The following is a 20,924-nucleotide window of genomic DNA, read 5'->3' as shown; positions in this document are numbered from 1 at the left end:
GGAGAGAGATGCTCAAGCTATAATGTGACCTGAAGTTTTACAGAAGTTCAAACAACAAAAGCATCCACTGCCCAACATCAAGCAGCAAAAGACAGCCAGGTTGGCCATTGCCTCGGGCCAGAGTTTCCCCTTTGGCAGCAGAGCAGCTCAGACAATACTTTGGGAAGACGCACTGAAAAGTTCAAGTCAAAGTTCAGCTATTTTGGAGTAGTTAATGTTAAAAAAAAAATAGCACTTTAACACAGGAAAAATTCCAGGAGACTTTCTCACATGCATTCATCACTCAGAAAAGCTGCTTATTCAAACTTTCCATCCTGGTTATAATTATAACAGCACCTTGGAACCCCAATAAGGAGAGCCAGGCTGCAGCGGGCACATTGCACGCGTATGATAAAGAAGACAGTCTGTTCTCTTCGTGTTGACAATGAAGCAGATAAGAGAAATAAATAGAACAGTTTCAGAAGGACAAGCCGCAAGGAAAGCGTCAGGCAAAATTATAATACCTTGAGTAAGCTGCGAACACATGGAGATTGCTTTCTAACTGGTATTCTTTCAAAATGCAAACTGTACTGCTTGTCTTCAAGTGGACAGAACAGTATCACCAAATCCTTCAGTACGTTCAGCACAAGCCTGACAGCTACCGATTAGCCCAGCCATTAACTGAACAGCTCAGGGAAATAAAAACAGCCAGAGCATCACGATCCTCAGCACTACTGTGCTGATTAATGTCGTTCCATAAATTACCGCTGGGCCACCTGTACCAGTCTGCTTCCCTGCTGTTTAAAGTTTCTTTGCTGTGTTTCAGTTCCAATAGAAAAGTCTTCTGATGATGATTTTAGAATTTTAAAAAATAAATCTTCCTTCTTCAGAAAGGTGCAGGAGGCCCTTCTAGCTTACAAGTAATAGGGAAGTGAAGCAGGTCTGGAGAACAGAGGCCACTTTTATACCATTTGCTGTACTTAGATGAGGCTTGCGCTCACCTTCAGAGGTCAACAGAAGATCTGTGATGGGTCCCACTGTGCATAGCTTCATAAAGCACTGGTGTCTAGAGATGTTTTAAAACATCTGTGTTACTGAGTCCTGGACTCACTTTGTCAATACAGATATTCATACCCACATATAAAGCCTTGCGTGCAAGTTCTCTAGCTCATGAACAGTAGTTATAAAGATATGGCAGCAGAATGCACTTGCACTTTCAACAGAAGCAGGTAAAATAAGAAAGAAGGGAGAAAAGATGAGGAAGAAAGACATGTTTCTCTATTTCATTATGTAGAACTGCTGAAAATGGAAGAAGAAAACAAACCTGAAAGGAATCAGAAACACAGAACTACTAAAGTTGGAAAACACCGCTAAGATCACCTAGTCCAGCCATTAACCCTTAATCATAACCATGCCCTCATAAGACCCATAGAATCATTATGATTGGAAAAGGCTGCTAAGAACTGAGTCTATTCCAGAAGGAAAGATTTCTCAGGAAAGACAAAGGTTGGTCAGACCAGTAGGAGGGAGAAGTAGATGTGTAGCCCTAAGAACCTGGGCACACCTCCTAAATATCCACCCATGACAGGTCAGAAAGATGGCACCCAGTAAACTGTTAGCCATGTCTTGGGAAGTCCTCACAGGCACCAGCTGAGCTCTGGAGCAGATTGCTCAGAGAGGCTGTGGATGCCCCATCCCTGGAGGCATTCAAGGCCAGGCTGGATGTGGCTCTGTGCAGCCTGGTCTGGTGGTCGGAGACCCTGCATATAGCAGGGCGGTTGAACTCAATGATCTTTGTGGTCCTTTTCAACGCAAGCCATTCTGTGATTCTATGATTCTTTGACTCTATGAGCATCTGAGAACCAGATCCTAGAGCATCCCAGAAGCATGGAGCTCAGAATTTCCCTTACTGCTCTTAATGCTCACTCTTTTCTATCTTGTAAATGTATCCAGAGATGCTAGAGAAAGAGCTCAGAGCCTCTCACCACTCCAAGTTCCATCAGATCAATGTCGCATGCTTCAATACTTCTCTATCAAGGTGGTAGATGCAGCACTACAAGCTTGGATCACCACAACAAACCCATGAAACACAGGAGAAGCAAGTGGTGTTAGGAATATTTGGATTAGCATCCATTTCACAGGGAACTGGCAGCTCCAGCTGCTTTCTAAGAAACACCATATTGATTTTAATATGTTTATTTTCTGTGAGCGTGCTGAGCACCTCTCATCACCACATGGATGCAGAAGAGTCTTTTGTCTTTCCCTTCCCTTCCCTTCCCTTCCCTTCCCTTCCCTTCCCTTCCCTTCCCTTCCCTTCCCTTCCCTTTCCTTTCCCTTCCTTTCCTTTCTTTCCTTCCTTTCCTTCCTTTTAATACCAGATCAGGCTGCCCAGGGCCCCATCCAACCTGCCCTTGAACACCTCCAGGGACGGGGCACTCACAACCTCTCTGGGCAGCCTGTTCCAGCACCTCACCTCTCTCATAGTAAAGAACCTCCCCCTGACATCCCCTCCTTCAGCTTAAAACCATTTCCCATTGTCCTGCTGTTATCTGCCCTTTCAAAGAGTTGACTCCCCTCCTGTTTATAGACTCCCTTTAGGTACAGAAAGGCTGTAATAAGGTCACCCAAGAGCTTCTCTTTTCCAGGTCCTCAAAAAGGGCTATTGTGGCAACAGGTGCAAGAACTATCTGACTGCAGTGCTTCCTGTAATGTGATATGCACCCGTTTTATATCCACCAACAGAGACGCCCACTCCAAGCAACACTACTCCCTTTTCGGATCCATAGGGCACCCCCACCTTCAGGGCTGCTGGTGGAACAGCCACCAGACAGATGTACCAACAGATGGTGCTGGCAGGCAGGTGCTGTGCCCAGTCCAGCCTTACAAACATACATCTCCATTTGGTTCTTCCCATGAATAGAAGTTAATACTTGTCTTTGAAGAGATTTCTTTTTTACCTGTAACAAGGTAGGGGATGTTTTCTAGGCCCCCAATGAAGAAAAGGAAACTCTTCAACTCAAGCAGGAGATGCTGGTGTGTGGTACCTCTGGGAAGTAGTGGGTTAACATTGTAGGCCTCTTCTGCATGTGATTTAATATGGTATTTGTTCTTAGTTGCAGTGTGTGAATCTTTAATTACACATATACGACATTAAAGGCAAATTAGTATAGTCAAAATTCATTTTCTTTCCAGAGCCAGTCAAAAATAACCAAAGAGGTAGTAATTTGTTTTTACCACGCAGCAGGTGGTATTATATCCCTCATTAAATTATGCAGATATGATTAATATTAATCTACATTTTACCACTATCCGTCAAAATCAGTATCCATCACAACATCCTTAGCACAGCACTTGTTTTGAAATGCATTTCATCAAAGTGTTGAGACATAAGTTAAAGTGGTCTCTCTGGACACAGGGAGACCCTTGTCTCCCAAGACAATATAGCATTTGGGAAATCATTAGCACAACCTACTAATTTTTTACCCTACTACTGACTTCCAAAAGCTGTTACAAATAAATTCAAGGGGCTGAAAGAGAGGGATCCTTTATCTTTTTCTTTTTAATACTGAAAAGATTAGATGGGTTATACAATTCATAGCCAGAGAAATAATAGAATCACAGAATCATAGAAAAGCTTAGGTTGGAAGAAACTGTAAAGATTATTTAGTTCCAAATCTCCTGCCATAGGCAGGGCTGCCCACCACCACTCAGGCTGCCCAGGGCCCTCATCCAGCCTGGCCTTGAGCACCTCTGGGGATGGGGCACCCACAGCTACTCTGGGAAGCCTGTGCCAGTGCCTCAGTGACCTCTGAGTAAATAATTTCTTCCCAACATCTAACATAAATCTTCACTCTTTTAGATTAACACCATTCCTCCTTGTCCTTTCACTAACCGGAGTGTGCAAAAAAGTCAAGTCTCCTCCCAGCTTGTAAGCTATCTTCTAGTACTGAACGGCCACAATGAGGTCTCCCTGAAGTCTTCTCCAAGCTAAACAAGCTTCAACCTTTCTTCATAGGACAGGTGCTCCAACCTTCTGATCTTCGTGGCTCCTCTCCAACAGCTCTGCATCTTTCTTGTACTGGGAGCCCCAGGCCTGAACACAGTACTCCAGATGGGACCTCACAAGGTCAGAATAAAAGGGGACAATCACCTCCCTCTCCCTGCTGGCCACCTCTCTTTTGGTGCAGCCCAGGATACAGTTGGCTTTCAGGGCTGCAAACACACATTCACATCCTTATAAAGGTGTGTGCTTTTACAAATCACACTCCTAGTGCGTGCCCTCCCACTGCCTTAGCCAGGCTTCTCCCTGGGTCACCCCCACGCATCACAGCTCCCAGATCCCATCCTGCCTGCTCAGCTCTGGATACAACACCGCTGTTGGCAGCAGGATGCTAAATATAATTTGCATGTTGTAATGTAAATGCTCCCAGAGGTTGAAGCATCAGATTTTGCATACAGTATCATTTTTTTTTGTTCCCCAGACACACTCTGGATGCAGGAAAAACAGTATTTTACAGGCAGCACTTGAGCTGAGCTTAACCACCCCTGTGGAAAAATGTCACCATAAATTTGACACTGAACCAGGGTGACATTTAAGGTGGCCACTGTGACAAAATATTTTGCACTGAGAGAGCTGCTTTTCTGGGTTTTATCAAGATCAGAAAAGCTTTTCTCTTTAGTTGAAGTAAATACACGCAGCCTAGCCTGTAATTCAGTTTGTTCTCCAGCAGCTCACTTTTCAACTCTCCAGAACCTCCTGGAGATATTACTAGCATGGCCTTTCAGCAAAACAAACTCCTGGAGCTTCCCCAGCTCATAAGGAGAATCTGTGTGCTGAGACCCAAGGGCAGATCATGTACCAAAAGGGCATTAGCAACTGCTGGCTGAGCCACGGTGGCATAGAAGCTCCTGTTTATTTGTGTGAGCACTGCAGTGCTGCTTCAGTATTTCTGACAGCAATACAAGCACACAAAAGCAGGAAAATCCCTGCTGCCATTGCTAAGATGCAGGCCGTTCAGACATGTCTGCTGCAACATGCAGTGTGCTGGGCTGGGGCCGGCAGCAGAGACAAATGATGGTCATGGAGCAAAGCCAGTAGGTTTATGCTCAGGAGATCTGGCTGTGTCGCAGGTTCCTTGCATGGTGCTGGCAAAACTCAGCATTGGTGATTATGAACTCTTACCCAGTGCCAAAGGCACCGGAGAGTTTCATCTCCATAGGGGCTGATGGTGTGGGTTTGTTGTAGTGCTTCCCAAATTAATCTTTTATGTGTCTTGAGACCCTGGTCAAAGCTACAGAAATACTCTTATTTTTGAATTCATACAGCCAAAGACCAATAAGCTAATTACATCCCTCTTCATAAAAGAGAAGATATCAATCTTCTTATATTAAATCTGTCCAGAGTAAACAAATTTCTCTCCTCCTGCTGTTAAAACACGTTGCCATAAGTGTATAATGTAACATCTGACCCGTTTCTCTTGCATCTTCCTAGATTAGGGTCAGTCCATTTGCACTTCAATAGTTCCAGGGCTGTACTGCAGTGTCTGGGGCTGGAGCACAGCTCAGCTGTAAAAACTTGCTGGAGGCTGTGAAGCAGCATACAGAGGCTGGGACAGGGAGTATTTTTAAAGCCAGTTTTGGAAAGAGAAAATCATGGTGCTTGATTCCATTTTGTTTTCCTCACCTTTTTTTGGTTGTGAGACTGAAAATTTGTGAAGGTCTTTGAGGTCAGCCCTCCTAAATGGCTGACAGGCAGAACTGCAGCGAGCATTTGTGCGCAGACAGGTAAAGCAAGCTCAGATGACCTGACTGATAATGCATGTGGGCTGTATGGATGATATATGTATGAAAAGGGATAGCAGAGGTACAGATGTGCCGGGACTTTCAGCTTTGTGCACCAGCTCTACCGTAAGGGACAGGGGAACCAATAGCAGCCAAAGGCTGTGTGCTCTGATATCTCCATGCAGATTCTGGCACCACAGCTCCGGTGGGGTCCCATGGACATTACCAGTATATAGAAATATCATGGCCTAATACTTCTCTGCTGCAGAGAAGTGTGTAATTTCACCTGGATCTTCTCCCCCTCTTTCCCTGAAATCCTCTCCTGTCATGCTCAGCTTTGTTACATATCATTCAATAGGCACATATTGTTTAAGTCCTCAGAGAGAACTCCGTATCCATTTGGCAAGGAATAAAAGAGCCAACTCAGGCTGCATATTCAGCTTCCAGATCTGCAGAGAGGTGGCACATGGTGTCACCAACCCGCCTGCATTCCTGGATTGGCAAATATCCCCATTAGTTCTGTTTGTACTGTTGGTCTGGATGTTCTACAGTCAAGGGGATAGATAAAGACATAGCCTTAAGATCAGTACTATAGACAAACATCCAAACAGCCTCAGTGAATTACCTAAACATGCAAATAGCTTTCTAGAAAAGCAAACTCAGTTTGATGGTTAAAATCTGCTCCCAAATCCACGGGAATCACTGAAAGACAAGAAAACAAAATCCTCTACTTTGAAGCAGAGGCTCTGATCCAGCTCTTTGGTTAATTAAGAATGGATAATGCTGCCGTGACACCTGCGGGGCGGCCTTTGGTCACTAATCCCCTCCAGTTGTCACAAAGAGTTGCAACAGTTGTCGCCCTCTACACCAGGCTCAGTGGGAGGCAAGGGATGAATGCCCTGGCATGCAGAACCGTTGCCCCAGTCCCCTTATCTGCTGGATGGGGCCAGGGCATAGCTGCAGGGTGTAGAGGTGAAGCACGCATTGCCAGCAGCCATGTGGTACCCAGCTTCTAGCAGGTAATAGGGAGTTTGGTCTCCAGCACTTATAATCTATGGGTACACAGGAAAAAATATATATATATATATTAAAAAAGAAGGGAAAAAATCATTAAAACATTCCCAGGAATTGAGCTAGTGTAATAAAATGACTGCTCAGAGAAAGTATCTATAAGGAGAAAAAGGTTTGGCTTTCAGGTGGATGATGCCCCGGCCTAGCATGGGAGTCCTGAGCTAGTCCTGGGGAAGGCTCTCACCTCTCTGCTCCAGGATAAATCCCACTGTCTTGAAGCGCAGAGCCCACTTGGGTTGATGCAAGAGCTGCTTTTGTTCCTCCCCCAGAGCAGCCCGGACCGCCTGGTCCTGCAGTGAGGTCATAACTCAGGGCTGATCGCATCACAGCGCGTTGCCATGGCGATGCCTGAGCTGTCACAAAAGGATGAGTGTGATGATTTCACAGCAGATGGGCTGTGAGGGAGGAAGCCCTCATTTAAATTTTAAAAATTGCTTTGGTAATTAGCAAGAGCAATAGGAAAAAAAAAAAATGTTTTAAAAAAAAAACAAAAAACAAGGAAAAAGAAAAATCCCTGAAACTGGCACTCTCGGCAAAGGGTAATGAATGCTGCAGGAAGGGGAGGGAAGCAGGGGCTGCGCTCCCACTGCCCAGCTGCAGGATCCCCCCATCCCAGCACATCTCACAGCCTGCTCAGCCGCTCATCCAGCCAGCCCCGCAGTAGGGAAGGCAGCAGGCAGGTGAGGATGCTGCGGGATCGGGGCTGCATTGTGGCACCAAGTGCCCAGGGGAGGGGAGATGTAACCCCCTGACTTCACCAGCCCTTAGCAAGGAGCTGGATGGGGCCCTCCAGGACCCTTGGTAATGCAGCACATGAGGAGCATGAATGTACTCCTGTCCTTGTGATATGAGGAACAGCTGGAGTCCCTGGCTGTGCTCAGCCCAGAGCTGAGGGGAGGCCTGATGGCGGCTGCAGCTCCTCACAGGGAGCAGAGGGGCAGCACTGAGCTCTGCTCTGTGTGACAGCGACAGGGCCCGAGGGAACGGCATGGAGCTGTCAGGGAAGGGAAGGGTGGGGGTCAGGGACAGGGTCTGCACCAGAGGGCGGTGGGCATGGAACGAGCTGCACAGGGTGGTGGGCACAGCTCTGAGCTGCCAGGGTTCAAAGGGCAGCTGGACAGTGCTCTCAGACATAGGTACCACTTTGGGGTGGTCCTGTGTGGAGACAGGAGTCAGACTCAGTGATGTCCTTCCAACTCAGGACACTCTGAGAAGCTCAGCAGCCCCCAGCAGGATAAAATCTCTCCTCTGCCTGCAGCAGCATCTCAAAGACTTTGGGCTGAGTCCTATTCATCGAACAGAGCAGACTCCAGGGAAGCAAGTTCTTCACTCGTCTGGTGACTAACTGTTGATCTTCCAAAGAATAAGCCAGATGGTTCCCGTGAGAAGTGATCAGCTTTCCTAGAGTCTATGAACCAGAAAATGACAGAGTCTGGGCACCTCTTGCCAGGACCTGTCTGAAGCTGATGTGATGAGCACAGGTGCAACAGAAGCCTGGGGGATCTCCTCCACCTCAGCTCATCAGCCCCACAAACTGAAGGGACAGCTTCCCCCAGTTTAATGGCATCACAGAACATAAGGTCAGCCCTACAGATTGTGTTCAGACCTCAGCAGTGCTTTGCACTTCTGCAAAGTCCTTTTAGCATCTCATTCTGCAGACAGCGCTCTGCCTCAACTTGAAAGAAAAGCAAGAGGACTGACAGAGTGCTTTAGCAGAGGGGAAAGGATGGTTTTGGTAGTTGTTTTGCTGAGAAAAATTATTTATATAGGTTGGGGAGGGAGTGGCAAATATAGTTGGCTAAAGAGCTGTGCATTGACCAGCAGCCAATGCTGCTTCCTGCCATGGCACTGGGATCAAGGTCTCCACAAGAGAGGGGAAAAAATAGCAGTGTTTATCGGCTGACCTCTTTTAAAATTGCTCTTACCTTAATTTCTGCTGAGGGCCATACCGAAAGCTGGCTTTCAATGCATAATGACAAACAACTGAGAGCCATGGCACTGCCGTACTGGTGTGGGGGTCGAAGAAGGGTGGGATGCAGTTAGCAGCAAGGTGCATGCCAAGTAGTTGCAGCCTGGTTGTTCCTGCAAGGCAGCAGCTCAGCCTTCAGCCCAAGGCCTCCCCTGGAGGAGCAAAGACATCCCAAAGCTCTCAGCTACCCCCCCTGCTACTTGCATCCCATACAAAAACCAAACCCCTAATGCCACAGTTCCAGGCAGCACACACATGAGCAGCACGCAGCCATACTCAGCAGAAAATGACTCTCCGGCTCTTTTATTTATATGCCTGTGTTTTGGCTTCTGAAGGATGCACGTCTCCTTCGAGGATACACACAGAGTCTCCCCGGAGCACAGATCTGAGCTGTAGCTCAGGGAAAGGGAATGAGATCTGCTGTGCTGACTCAGCCTCGGCTGCAAAGGAATAAACAGTCGGAAAGGAACCATTAATTCGATCAGACTGAAACATATGTGACAATGCATATGTCAGACACTCATCTCCTCACTGTAAATAATATACAGATACATTGCAGCACACAGTTCATTGTCTCTGACCAACGTATTACTTCACAGGGGAGTTTACAACTTTATTTGAGGTCTTTACAGAGCGGATGTCACCTTAAATCTAAAGAAAGTGGACAGAGGAAATGGGGAGAGCATGAGAATTAAAGCAAGCCAGCATTCTGCCTATGCTTTCCTGGGAGGCTGTGTGCACACTCACCATGCCCTGTGATTGGTGTGCCTTCCATAGTACTATGCACTGAAAAGAGAGGCCTTCAGTAAAAAAAAAAATGCAAACTTCCTTTTTGCATTTTCTGTATAAGCAATTTCCATTTCCTGATGATACCCAGCATTGTTTTAATAGGAGGTTTCCAGAGATCGGTTACACACAGAATATGTTACATGGTGTGTAAGTGAGGAAGGGGATGCAGCAGTAGGGGTTGGGCTCTGCTCCTCATCACCAGTGACACAACACATGGGAATGGCCCAAAGCTGTACCAGAGGGGGGCAAGACCGGACATCAAGAACAATTTCTTTACCATGGGGATGGACAGATACTGAAACAGGATTCTAAGAAGTGGCTGATGCCTCGTGGCTGCCAGTGGCAAGAGGAATTTGGACCGTGCCCCTGTTAATTAAGAGGTCAGGCAATTGGACTCAATGATATTTGAAGGTCCTTTCCAGTGAACTATTCTGTTATTCTCTCCTATTCCATTCTATTATTCTATTCCATTCTGTTCCATTCCATTCTATGTCTGACAGAGGGGCAGAAGTCGGAGATAACCTGCCAACTGTTTCCTAAAGCACAGCATCAGGGCTGAGGTGCCACATGAGTTGTTGGTCTCATTGCTCAACATTCAGACAGAGGAGGAATTTGATGACTGAGACTGAGCTCCATTTTGTGGGGCATGGGAAAACATGAGGTCACAGAGAATCATAGAATCATAGAACTGTTTGAGTTGGAAGGGACTCTTAGAGGCCATCTAGTCCAACCCCCCTGCAATGAGCACGGACACCTACAGCTTGATCAGGTTGCTCAGTCTCAAGCCTGACCTTGAATGTCTCCAGGGATGGGGCATTCACCACCTCTCTGGGTAATGGGTTGCAGTGCCTTACCAGCCTTATCATAAAAAGAAAAACAAAAACTTTTTCCTTATATCTGATCTAAATCTCCTGTTTTAGTTTGAAACCATTTCCCCTTGTCCCATCTCCACAGACCCTGCTAAAGAGTCTGTCCCCTTCTTTCTTAAAGCACCTCTTTAGATGCTGAAAGGAGCCCTGGGCACCCTTGGCTTTATCTCCACGATCAGTTCCTCAGAGCATTATCATTGAGTACACAATGGCCTACACAATAAGTAGCTCTTAGCTTTTTCATCGCGGTTGGCAATAGGAACAGTCACAGTTTTAAAGCCCGCGTCCTCCTCGCTTCAAACCTGTGCTCAGTTTGAATGACTTCGTACGACATCAGCCGCGTAGTGGGGAAGGCAAAGGAGCCTGCGAAGGGGCCCTGCGCAGCGCAGACTGCTTGAGCCCAATGGTGGGCCCCAAAGAAGGCTCCGGGCTCTTACCCACGGCCCCCCTTTGCACTTAAAAGCACCAAGGGCAGCACCGCCTCATGGGCCAAAGGACCCTTTGCGCTCGGCAAGGCAGAAAAGAAAAGCTAAAGAGGCCTTAAAGTAAGTGTGAATTAGAACAACTGCAAGGAGAGACTTTTCCACCATCGATGTGGCCCGTAAAGAACCCTTCACATGCACAAGCGTAACGGTCATTAAAACACTTTGGCTTTTTCTTGTCTTAATCTTAGGAAATTGAGACCGTAGAAAAACAAAACGTTCATCTTTCAGGGGAGAAGGGGTTGCTAACATAGATAGGCTTTCTTTTTTTCCTTTCCTTCCAAAAGGCAGCTGAACAGCTCTTGAAGAGTTAAAAGACTCGGCGGTATTTATAAGAAAGTGGAAATTCCATTTAAAAAAGAAAAGAAAATATAAAAGAAAAGAAAAAATCTCACGGGAAAACTCAGAGCTCAGAGAGCATCAGCGGAGCTCAGAGAGCATCAGCGGAGCTCCGGCGCTTATCGCCGGGTTTCCCGCATCCCTCCCACCCGCAGCCGGGAGCTCGGAGCCGGCCCGGGCTGCAGGCGGGCACGGAGCACCCCATCCCGCCAGCAAACGCTGCACAGACCGCGCTCCGTCCGGCACTCGGATACACGTCCGCTCCGATAGGGGTATCCCTGCGAAGAGATCTCTCTGACATTGCCTGGACACAAGTACTTTCTGTTCGGCAGCGGGAACTTGGAGCTCCTCCGACGCTGTCGCGCACCGCCATGGGACGCGGGCACGGCTGAGCCCTGGGAGCCGTCCTGATACCATCAGGATGGATGTGACGGGAGGTTCCGCCTCGCATGCAGCGCGCCCGGAGCTCCGCGGTGCTCTGCCGCCCGCGGTCCCGTTACCCAGAGCCGGCTGGTACCCAGCAGCGTGATGCGGACGGTGAATTACTTCTTGTCGTTAATCCACCGAAGTAAAAAACAGAGGATAGCCCGGCTGCCGTCCGCTACACCTCCTCGATAGCGACGCGGAGACACGAGAGTTTAACGACAGTTTTAAATGGGAGATAGGATTCCCGCGATGCAGCAGAGCGGCACCGCTTGGAAACACGCAGCACCTCCCGCAAAAGCCCGACTGAGCGCCCCGCAGCCCACCTCGCTCCGGGTGCGTCCCAAAGCTCCGGAGACACCGAGAGGGGCAGCGCAGCTCTGCCCCGGAGCGCCGGTGTTTGCCGCGCGGCCAGCGGCGGAGCCCACGCTCGGAGCACGGAGCGGAGGGGGGATGCGGGGGGGCGTGGGGGGGGGGGCGTGGGAAATCCGCTTGGCAGCCCCGGAGGAGGCGCTCCCGGGGCCGGGAGGGGGGGGGGGAACCCAGAGCAGCGCTCCCAACTTTCCGCCGTGCCGAGAGACCCCGGCGGCCGCGCCGGCGGTGGTATCGTATGCAAATACGCAGGCTGACGTCAGAGATCATGTGGGTTTTGGCGTAGATCCCCGCCGATCGAGGGCTCCTTTTTTTTTTTTTTTTTTTTTTTTTGCCTTTTTTTTTTTCGCTTTTTTTTTTTTTTTTTGGCCTCTTTTTTTTTTTCTTTTTTTTTTTCTTTTTTTTTCGCTTTTTTTTTTTTTTCCTTAATTTCGCGCCGGGGTCGGGGCGGTACGTACGTCCGCGCGTGGCGGCTGCCCGCGGGGCCGGCGCGGCGGGGGCGGGGGGCGCGGGGTCCCGCGGGCGCGGGGCTCTGCCGCGGCGGCGCGGAGCGGAGCGACGCGGAACGGAACCGGGGGGGAGCGCGGAGCCGCGCCGCTCCGCCTGGGACACGCGGTGCCGCCGCCCTGAGCGCAGGTAGGAAACTTCCCAGGCGGGGTTCCCCCCACCCCACCCCCCCCGCCCTCCTCCTTGCCCACGCGCGCCGCCGCCCCGGTCGCTCGCACCCAACTTTTCCTCCCGGATAAAGCGCTCCGCTTCTGGGACGCCGCTGGGGCTGCGGGGCGAGGGGGGGGGTTACCGAGAGGTGGGAGCCGGGAGGGGGCTCGGAATGGGTTTTTTACGTTTTGTCTCGTCGCAGCGCCGTGCCCCCCGCGCAGCCCTTCTCCGCGCTGCCCCGCAGATCGCAAGTTCGGGGAAAGGGGGGACGGCGACAGGAGGAGGCGGGGGGGGGGGAGGGGGGAGAAAAAACATGTCTACGTTTGTCTATGTCGACATCAGCAACACAAAATATGGCGTCCGCTTTCGACAGGGCGTTACGTAGAGGCGAGTAGAGCGAATTTGTCGGGGCGGTGTGTAAAAACGGAGCCGGCGGCTTCCAGTGAGGGGGAACAACAGCCGAAAAAAAATGAAAAAGGCGCCTGGGGGGGCTGCGGGTGTCGGGCAGTGGGGTCCAGGGGCCGCCCCGCTCTCCGCGGCCGGAGTTGGCCGGGACTGTCGTGCCGTGATTCCGTGCGGTTTTATTACCCCCTCACCCTCCTCCCAACCCCCTCCGTCTCCACCGTCTTTGCGCCGAGCGGAGCTCTCCGACCGCGGCTGCCGGGGGGCAGCGGGGAGCAGAGGCGGCAGCGCCGAGCCGCCCGCCCCGCTGCGATCGCGAAAGTCTCTTGCTTGTGCCCCTTAACATCGGGATCGGGAGATTTCGGGAAGCTCGGCCTTGGACATGTCGCGTCCACTTATTTATTTATTTGTTTTTGGAGGGGGTGTCCTTCCTTTTGGTTTCAGTTGTTTTCCAAAACCGTGGTACAACCATCTCCTTATTTATTTATTTATTTTTTCTTCCCTCTCTCTGCTCCTCTGGGATGAGGGTGCAAGCGCAAGGCTTCAGTTTTGCCCCCCTTTGCTGGGAATAAAACTTGGAAGCTCAGTCGGGATGCATGAAGAGCTCCACCTGCCCGGCTCTGGGCTCCTGCTGCCCTTCTCTTTTACTTTGTGCCCAGGAATCCCTCACGCTGGAGGTGTCACCCTAGTTTTTGCCACTTCCTGGGGTTCATCGGGCACCTCTCCAATGGAGCATCCCCACAAGCAGGTGCTCCTTTATGGTTTTCCTCCGCAAAAGGGAATCTAGATAAAGATTCTGGGCTCAGAGTGCAGAAAAGGGACAAAGCATCCAAAGGTGTAGGGCTGGGGGGAAGAGGACTTGCAAGGTGTGGGACAGTGTTGGGGTGCGGTGACTCCAGCAGCTGCTGCTGTGGTGCTCTGCCTGGAGCCATCCTACAGCTCAGCTGGGGCTGTCAGCTGGGCAGGCACGGTATTTCCCACTTGAATTTTATGTCCCGTCCCAATCGAGCATCGGTTTGAAGAGTTTTGGCTTATCTTTTAGAAAAGAAATGACAGGAACTCTAGCAAAGTCCGTTTCCAAACTCGGCTTGAGAACTAAGATGTCAAGTGCCTCTGTAACAATGTTTTACAACCGATGATTGTAAATCACTGTTGCTCATCATCTGGCTCACCTACAGAGAGTTCTGTTTGTTATAAAACTCCGGGTTAAGCTTTGGGCAGGGGTTGTTCCCAGGCTGGAGATGGTGTGGATGGGAGCAGTGGGGGCCCAGCTGTCCTTAACTGAAACTCGGTTGGAAGTGGCACTGCCAGAGCGTGCCTGGGTACCCAGTGGGGTGTTGGGAGCAGCCCGGCAGAAGAGGGATTCTGTTGTTTAAGAGGTATCTGTGACCCAAGTTCTTTGCCTCTGTGATACATTTCTATCCCGGTGAAGCTTTTCTCATGTAGATGTGGCTTCAGTCAGTAGGAAGAGGTCAGCAGCCCTTTGAAATGCAGAATTGCAAATGGACCTCCGGACTGGTTCGAGCCAGCTAAGGGCCAGCAAGTTGCGAGAGTATCAATGCTAAGAAGCCCATGCATTTCTAAAGTCATTGGCCAGTTCCTACTTTGCTTCGGTGTGTCCGCTGCAGAGATGCAGGGCCGCGAGCTCTCGGTGTTTGTCCGTTCCTCTGCTACCTGCGGTGAGCTCAGTCCCGGAACGTGCACAGCCCGCAGCACTCAGCCCAAAGTCCTTGTGATTACTCACCTCCATAAAATGACGTTTCTCCTGCCTGGCCTCCACGAGAAGTTCTGCTGTCTGAGTTGTCCTCAGCTGTGGGTATATGGGAGGAGAGCTCTCCTTTGGCCACTCTGTCTGCAAGTCCTACAGATCTGATTTTCCCTCCTCCTGGCCGCAAGCTGTGATTTCCAGTGTCTGTAGAAGCAATAACCCATTGCAGGAGACAGCCCAAGTTGGCAGTGTCACACTTTGATTCTTTTTCTTTGACAGGATTTTAATGTGTTTTTAGTGAAAGCCCCAAAATAGAGAGCTGATGTTAACTATGACAAGGGGTACTTCCTTCTTTGTACATTTCAAACTGCAGTAGACCGGACTGCAGAACCCAGCAAGTTTAGTTCACCCTCATACAAAACAAAGCACTTATGCCAGGTGTGACAGTGTTTGCATGTGTGACATCCTCTCCTGTTACTCCTTTCCCTCTGCTCTGACTGGGATCACCCTCAGAGATCGTGCTTGCAGGCTGTTGTGGTTGGGATCTTGTGACCCATATTTCTGTGCGTCCACTTAAGAAATGAAAACAGCCACTGAGAATAAATAAAAGTAGCGTTTTGATTATAATTTGGTTAGAAATGGACGTGGTCTCGAGTGAATTTCCTGAGATTTTAGCATGGCTGTCACGTGGCAGCAGAGCTGCATTTACTTTTTATGTGCAGAGTGTAATTTTAGTTGAACTTTCTAGTATCACCATAATCCGGAGAGAGTGACTGTAAAGCCAGCGCTGTGGCATGCACATGGAATCACAGCATCACAGAACTGCAGAGTGTGGAAGGGACTGCTGGAGGTCATTGTGTTCAACCTCCTTGCTAAAGCAGGTCACACAGATAGGCATCCAGATGAGTCTTGAATATCTCCATAGAAGGAGACTCCACAACCTCTCTGGGCAACCTGTTCCAGTTCTTAGTTACCCTTACTGTAAACAACTTCTTCAAATCTCTGTTACTGCTTGTCCAAGTAGGTAATAAACAAAATAAGGCATTAAAGGCTTTAGCTTACATCCATTAAAATAATTCCTGATCTTCTATCAAGGTATGTGTGTGTGCGTTCTGTCGGCTGAAACTCACATGTGTGGTGTTGCTGTATGTAGGTCTGGAGCTTACTGGAAGTGCCAGTTTTGTGTTTTCAGAGGACAGCAGCAGGTTTTAGGTTCTTGTGTAGAAGCTGCAAAAGCTGTTGGTTTCCAGAACATTGAAAGTACTTTTAACACACAGTGGTGCTTGTTGGTGCGGAGCCCCAGATGGGATGACATGAACTGGGCCCTTGCAAGGTAAAATCAAATGAGTTCAGTTCCAGCATTGTTGTCCTCAGTTCAGGAATTGCCATTCCAGCCTCCTCTCCAAGACTGCCATGGCTTTACACATCATGAGGTTGGCTTGGTTTAGTTTTTCGGTTTGTTTGTTTTGTGATTAAGAAAAGAGACCCTGTTGTTTCGAGAAGCACTGTGGTTCCTCAGTCAGGACAGTTCACTCAGCAAGCTGTTCTCTGGAACTGAGAGATCCCCCAGAATGACTCTGAAACAAAACCTGAAGTCTCTGACTGCAGAAGTTGTCACTCTACATACACCAGCACCACAAGCATGTTTGTGCACTGGGAGACCTGGTCTGACAGGACGATGTGTGGTTTCTGGGTGAGATGTGTGAACAGGAGGGAACTCATGGAAAGTCCTCCTGGAGGTCCTTGGAGAGTTTGTACATATGTATGTATGAGGCACTGAGGGCCATGGCTTAGTGAGCATAGTTGGGATGGGTTGATGGTTGGGTTAGGTGAGATTTGTGGTCTTTTCCAACCTTAGTGATTCTATGATGCTATGAGCATTTCAGTGGTCAGAATTCCACAGCCACACCAAAAATGTGCACCTCATGTGAATTCACACTGATGATGGGTTTGCCCACCCGGATCCATTCATGGTTTTGATGAGCTGCATCAGCAAAAGTGCTGGTGGGACTTGACCTGTGCTGTGTGTTTGGCACTGCAGAAACCACTGAAGCTATATGTATTATTAAGTTTATTGATATATTTTTATATATATATTTATATGTATACATGTAAAATGTTTAGCATTTCAATGTGATTTATGGTGTGGTCCCATCTGGCATCAATGGCAAGGAGAACTAACTTCACATCAACAGAGGGAGATGAGTTTGGAACTCCTCCAGTGCCCAGATTTGCCCATTGTGGGCCTCAAATCTCAGTTTTCCTTCCCCTTTTTTCTCCCAATCTTTCTCTCCTGACCTTACTTCTTCTCTTAAATACCAGATGCTTTTTAAACTTGAAACCTCAAGTTACCTGTAGATTTTGGCATCACTTCTGTTGTTGTTAATTGTCTGTTGTTTCCACAATTCTCTAGTAAGTGCTTGCTGTGTATTTGACTTGCTGGAGGGAGAAAAAAGAGATTTTCTTGCATGTTCTACGTCAGTGGCCGTAACCCCTCAAGTTCAGGATTGTTTCACTTCTCGTGCAGTCTGATGCGTGGAGGAGGAAGCCGGAAATCCGATGGGTATCTCTTAAGCAGAGCTGAATAGGAAAAAAAATAAATGATTCCTTTATTTTCACATAGAATCTTTCTGTGATTTTTCTATCTAAATAACACTCTGATGAAGCAGGTTCTGAACTGAAGGCATTGTTCAGAGGGGCTCAGTAAAACACCAGTATTTCTCAAGAGGCCTTGTGCCCCATCTCGGTGCCTCCAACCCGTGTGTTCCCTTTTCTCACTCTCCCAAGTTCTAGAGATTATTTTTTTTTTTTTTTTTTGTATCTCTCAACCTAATTTCATGCTTATTAGTTTCAGTTACTTTCTGTTATGCTTCATTCAGGCAACAAAAGTGGGAAAATACTCATTCTTTAAAAAGAAAAAAAAAACAAACCCACAAACTATTTGCAGGAAGAAAATCCAAGCATAACCAGCTCAAAGCAGTGAAGGGTTTTTGGTTTTGGGGCTCTTGGTCAGAAGAATTGAGGAGTGGCATCTCCAAGGTTTGCTTCCTTGCTGGGGAGCACTGCTGATCCGCTCTCGCATGAAATAAAGGAAATTTCTGATGGCTGCAGACTGAAGTGTTTTTGACAAGATGCTTTCCCCATCCCTCTTTCTGCCTCCCACCTCCAAAGCAAATATGTTTTGTTGTTTGGTATTTTTTCAGTATCCTCTCCAGCACAAACTGTCAGGAATCACAGGGAATTTTTACCCATCTTTTGTCTCCTTGAAAAGTGATGTATTTAAATGATATGCTCAGAGCGCGCTGCTGATGAGGGCTCTGGTGCCTGTTGTCCTCCACGCTGTGTTAGTTTCCTTGAGAACTGGGGAAGCTCAGCCCAAGGCAGTGACACCGTCCTTTGTCCTGCATCCCTTCTCTTGTCCCCACCAGGCATTCCTGTGGCATTTCCTGCAGCCACACTGCCGATGCCATTTGTCATTACTGTCACACGGCACAGCTTTTCTTGGGGAAGTCAGTGGTGACAAGACACTGGAAGAGCATCATGTGGGGTTTCTGTGCCAGAGATGGTATCTAGTTGGGCTGCTGGGTGCTGGGCTGCTGCTCCCTGGGGACCTGTGGGATTGTGTTCAGCTGGCAGGAGTCAATTAGCGTGATGCGGAATCACAGAATGGCTTGGATTGGAAGGGATATCAAAGCCCACCCAGTTCCAGCCCCCTGCCTTGTGCTGTTTGCCTCCCACCAGCTCAGGCTGCCCAGGGCCCCATCCAGCCTAGCCTTGAATGTCTTCAGGGATGGGGTACTCACAGCTCTCAGAGCAGCCCTTTCAGTGAAGAATTTCCTTCTAACATCTAACTGAATTTCCCCCTTTTAGTTTAAAACGATTCCCCCTTGTCCTGTAACTATCAGACCATGTAAAAAAAGTCAATCCCTTTCCTGCTTTCTTCAACTTTCAGGGAACTGCTTTCTTCAACTACCTTTACAGGACATCTTTTTTGTTTGGAGTTTAGGGCATCCTTGTAGTTCTGCCATCATTCAGAACAGTTTGTGCCTTTCTTGCCTGCGGATCTGCCAGCATCTCATCTGTGTGCTTGTAGTTAAATTAGGGGTGGTTTGAGAAATACTGCTTAGGGCAAATACAAGTTTCAAAATCCACAGTTAAGCAGATACAAAATAAATAAATAAAATCTTAGCTCTCTGTAGTGTTTTGCTTTCAAGCCTAAATGTTCTTGAGGTGCCTTAAATTCTGCTCATTTGTCCTGTTATCCAGTATCTCAGTGTTTAGCTCTACTTACCTTATTTTCATGCTTTCCTACAGTGGGAAAACACCTCTGGGGAGACAGAGGGGCTGTCTGAAGCCTGGTGGGAGACTGGGCTATGCCGGCTGTGACTGCTGCTCCAGGGTCTGTGCCCCTTGGTGCCACGCGCCTGCAGAGCCCGTGAGCCCCCGGCGCGCGTCTGAGCCAGAGAGCGATGTCACAAGGCATTATTTATGCTGAGCAGAGCATGCATTAGCTCCAGCCCCCTCTCTTCTGACTTAGAAGATCAGAGCACTGAGTTTCTGGGTTTAAACTTTATCTCCTGAAGTCTGAATTTGTTTTCTTTCCCTCCATTCTTGCTCCTTTGTAAATGGATGCTCTTCACTCTGTAAGGCACTCAAGAGCCCCATAGGGTGCTCAAGTATGGGTGCTCACAGCCAGATTCAACAGCTCCAGCTCCCAACCAAGCTGAGTACACCCTGCTCAAAAATCTCCAGGGGATGGGCACACATATACACACATGGAAGCCACAAACCTATACAATTTCACCTACCAAAAAATGGTCAGTGTCATTTAGTGAATGGTCTGTTCAGTGGCTTTCTGTGTTGGAGAAGCCATGGCAAGGAAAAGCCTTTTCGCAGGGGGTGGTAGGGTGCTGGTACAGGCTGCCCAGAGTAGCTGTGATTGAGTGAAGGACCTGCTCGGTAACATGCTATTAAATATGAAGCACCTCACTGAAAGTATGTGAGTTGCATTGCAAGGAGGGCACTGGATTTTTGATCCTAGTAGTGCTGTCTCCAGAAACTGGTGTTATTGCAGTAAAGGCCTGTGACACTTCATGGCAAAGGATTTGGGGCTGTTTGCAGAGTGCTGTGCTTGCAGAGGTAGCAGCGAGCGAATGGGGATGGAAATAGCATCCATCTCTGCCACCCGTCTGACTTTTTGGATGCTTTGTGCGCATTGGTACAAGGTGTAGTTTACTGTGTTTCAGAAAGGATGCATTTGCACAGGAAACCACTGCATGGTGGACTGTTAAATCCTGTGTACGTTTAAATTGCTTTTCAGAAACAGTGGTGAGGCACTGGAACAGGCTGCCCAAGGGAGTGATGGAGTCATCATCCCAACAGGCGTTTAGGAATCATGGAGATGGGCCTCTGAGGGTCATGGTTTGGTAGGCATGGTGGGGGTGAGTTGTTGGGTTGATGATGACTAGGTGATCTTACAGGTCTTTTTAACCTTAACAATTCTGTGATTCTGTAGCCAAGGGTTGCACTTTGATCATCTGTTTCCCTTTGCTACCTTGAACCCAGCGCATCCTTCCCTGTTGCCTCTCCCTGGTGCAGCCTAACTGGAGGATACTTCATTGCCTCCCTTTCATGCATGGCAGAAAAAAGGATTGTTACCTGCTATGGTTTATTACCAGTCCTTTACAATCCATGGATACCCATCTTAAAGCATTGCTCACCTTCTTTGTGTCTGCTTGGCTTGGCTTGCATGGCAGCTCGTTGAATGTCTGGCTGGTCCTTGGATGATCCTTGTGCCTGTTGGGTGTTTTAAAATCAGTTTAAAAATACTCTAAAAGTTGGAATCAGCAAATTTTAACCCACTCTTCTTAGTGAAATTTCACACTACTACTTGTAGAGGAGGGAAAATATCCATAATCACGTTACTTTCTTTTTTAATGAAAGGGAAAACTAAGATAGGAAGCTGAGGAAGTAACATTCGCAGTTGAGTATATCTTTTCAGTCATTAACCTTTTCTGACTTGTCAGCAGATTTAAAATACCCATTCTTGAATTATGTAAAACATCTGGTATGAGGGTGAGGGA

General features: G+C 48.4%; 1 protein-coding gene across 3 annotated transcripts in view; it reads left to right on the top strand.

Moving 5' to 3' along the window:
- Positions 1-9,086: 9,086 nt before the first annotated feature.
- Positions 9,087-20,924, top strand: part of ZHX2 (zinc fingers and homeoboxes 2) — a 67,298-nt gene continuing 55,460 nt past the window's right edge. The window contains exon 1 of one of the 3 annotated variants that reach the window (XM_072329326.1): positions 9,087-12,038. The gene's annotated coding sequence lies outside the window, so the exon portion shown is untranslated. Of the gene's footprint in view, positions 12,345-12,583; positions 12,711-20,924 lie in introns of those variants that run through there. The other 2 variants (XM_072329325.1, XM_072329323.1) reach the window with 2 other exon arrangements.

This window comes from Excalfactoria chinensis, chromosome 2, assembly GCF_039878825.1.
Source record: "Excalfactoria chinensis isolate bCotChi1 chromosome 2, bCotChi1.hap2, whole genome shotgun sequence".
In the NCBI taxonomy this organism is placed as follows: domain Eukaryota; kingdom Metazoa; phylum Chordata; class Aves; order Galliformes; family Phasianidae; genus Excalfactoria; species Excalfactoria chinensis.
This window is presented reverse-complemented; position numbering and strand designations above follow the sequence as displayed.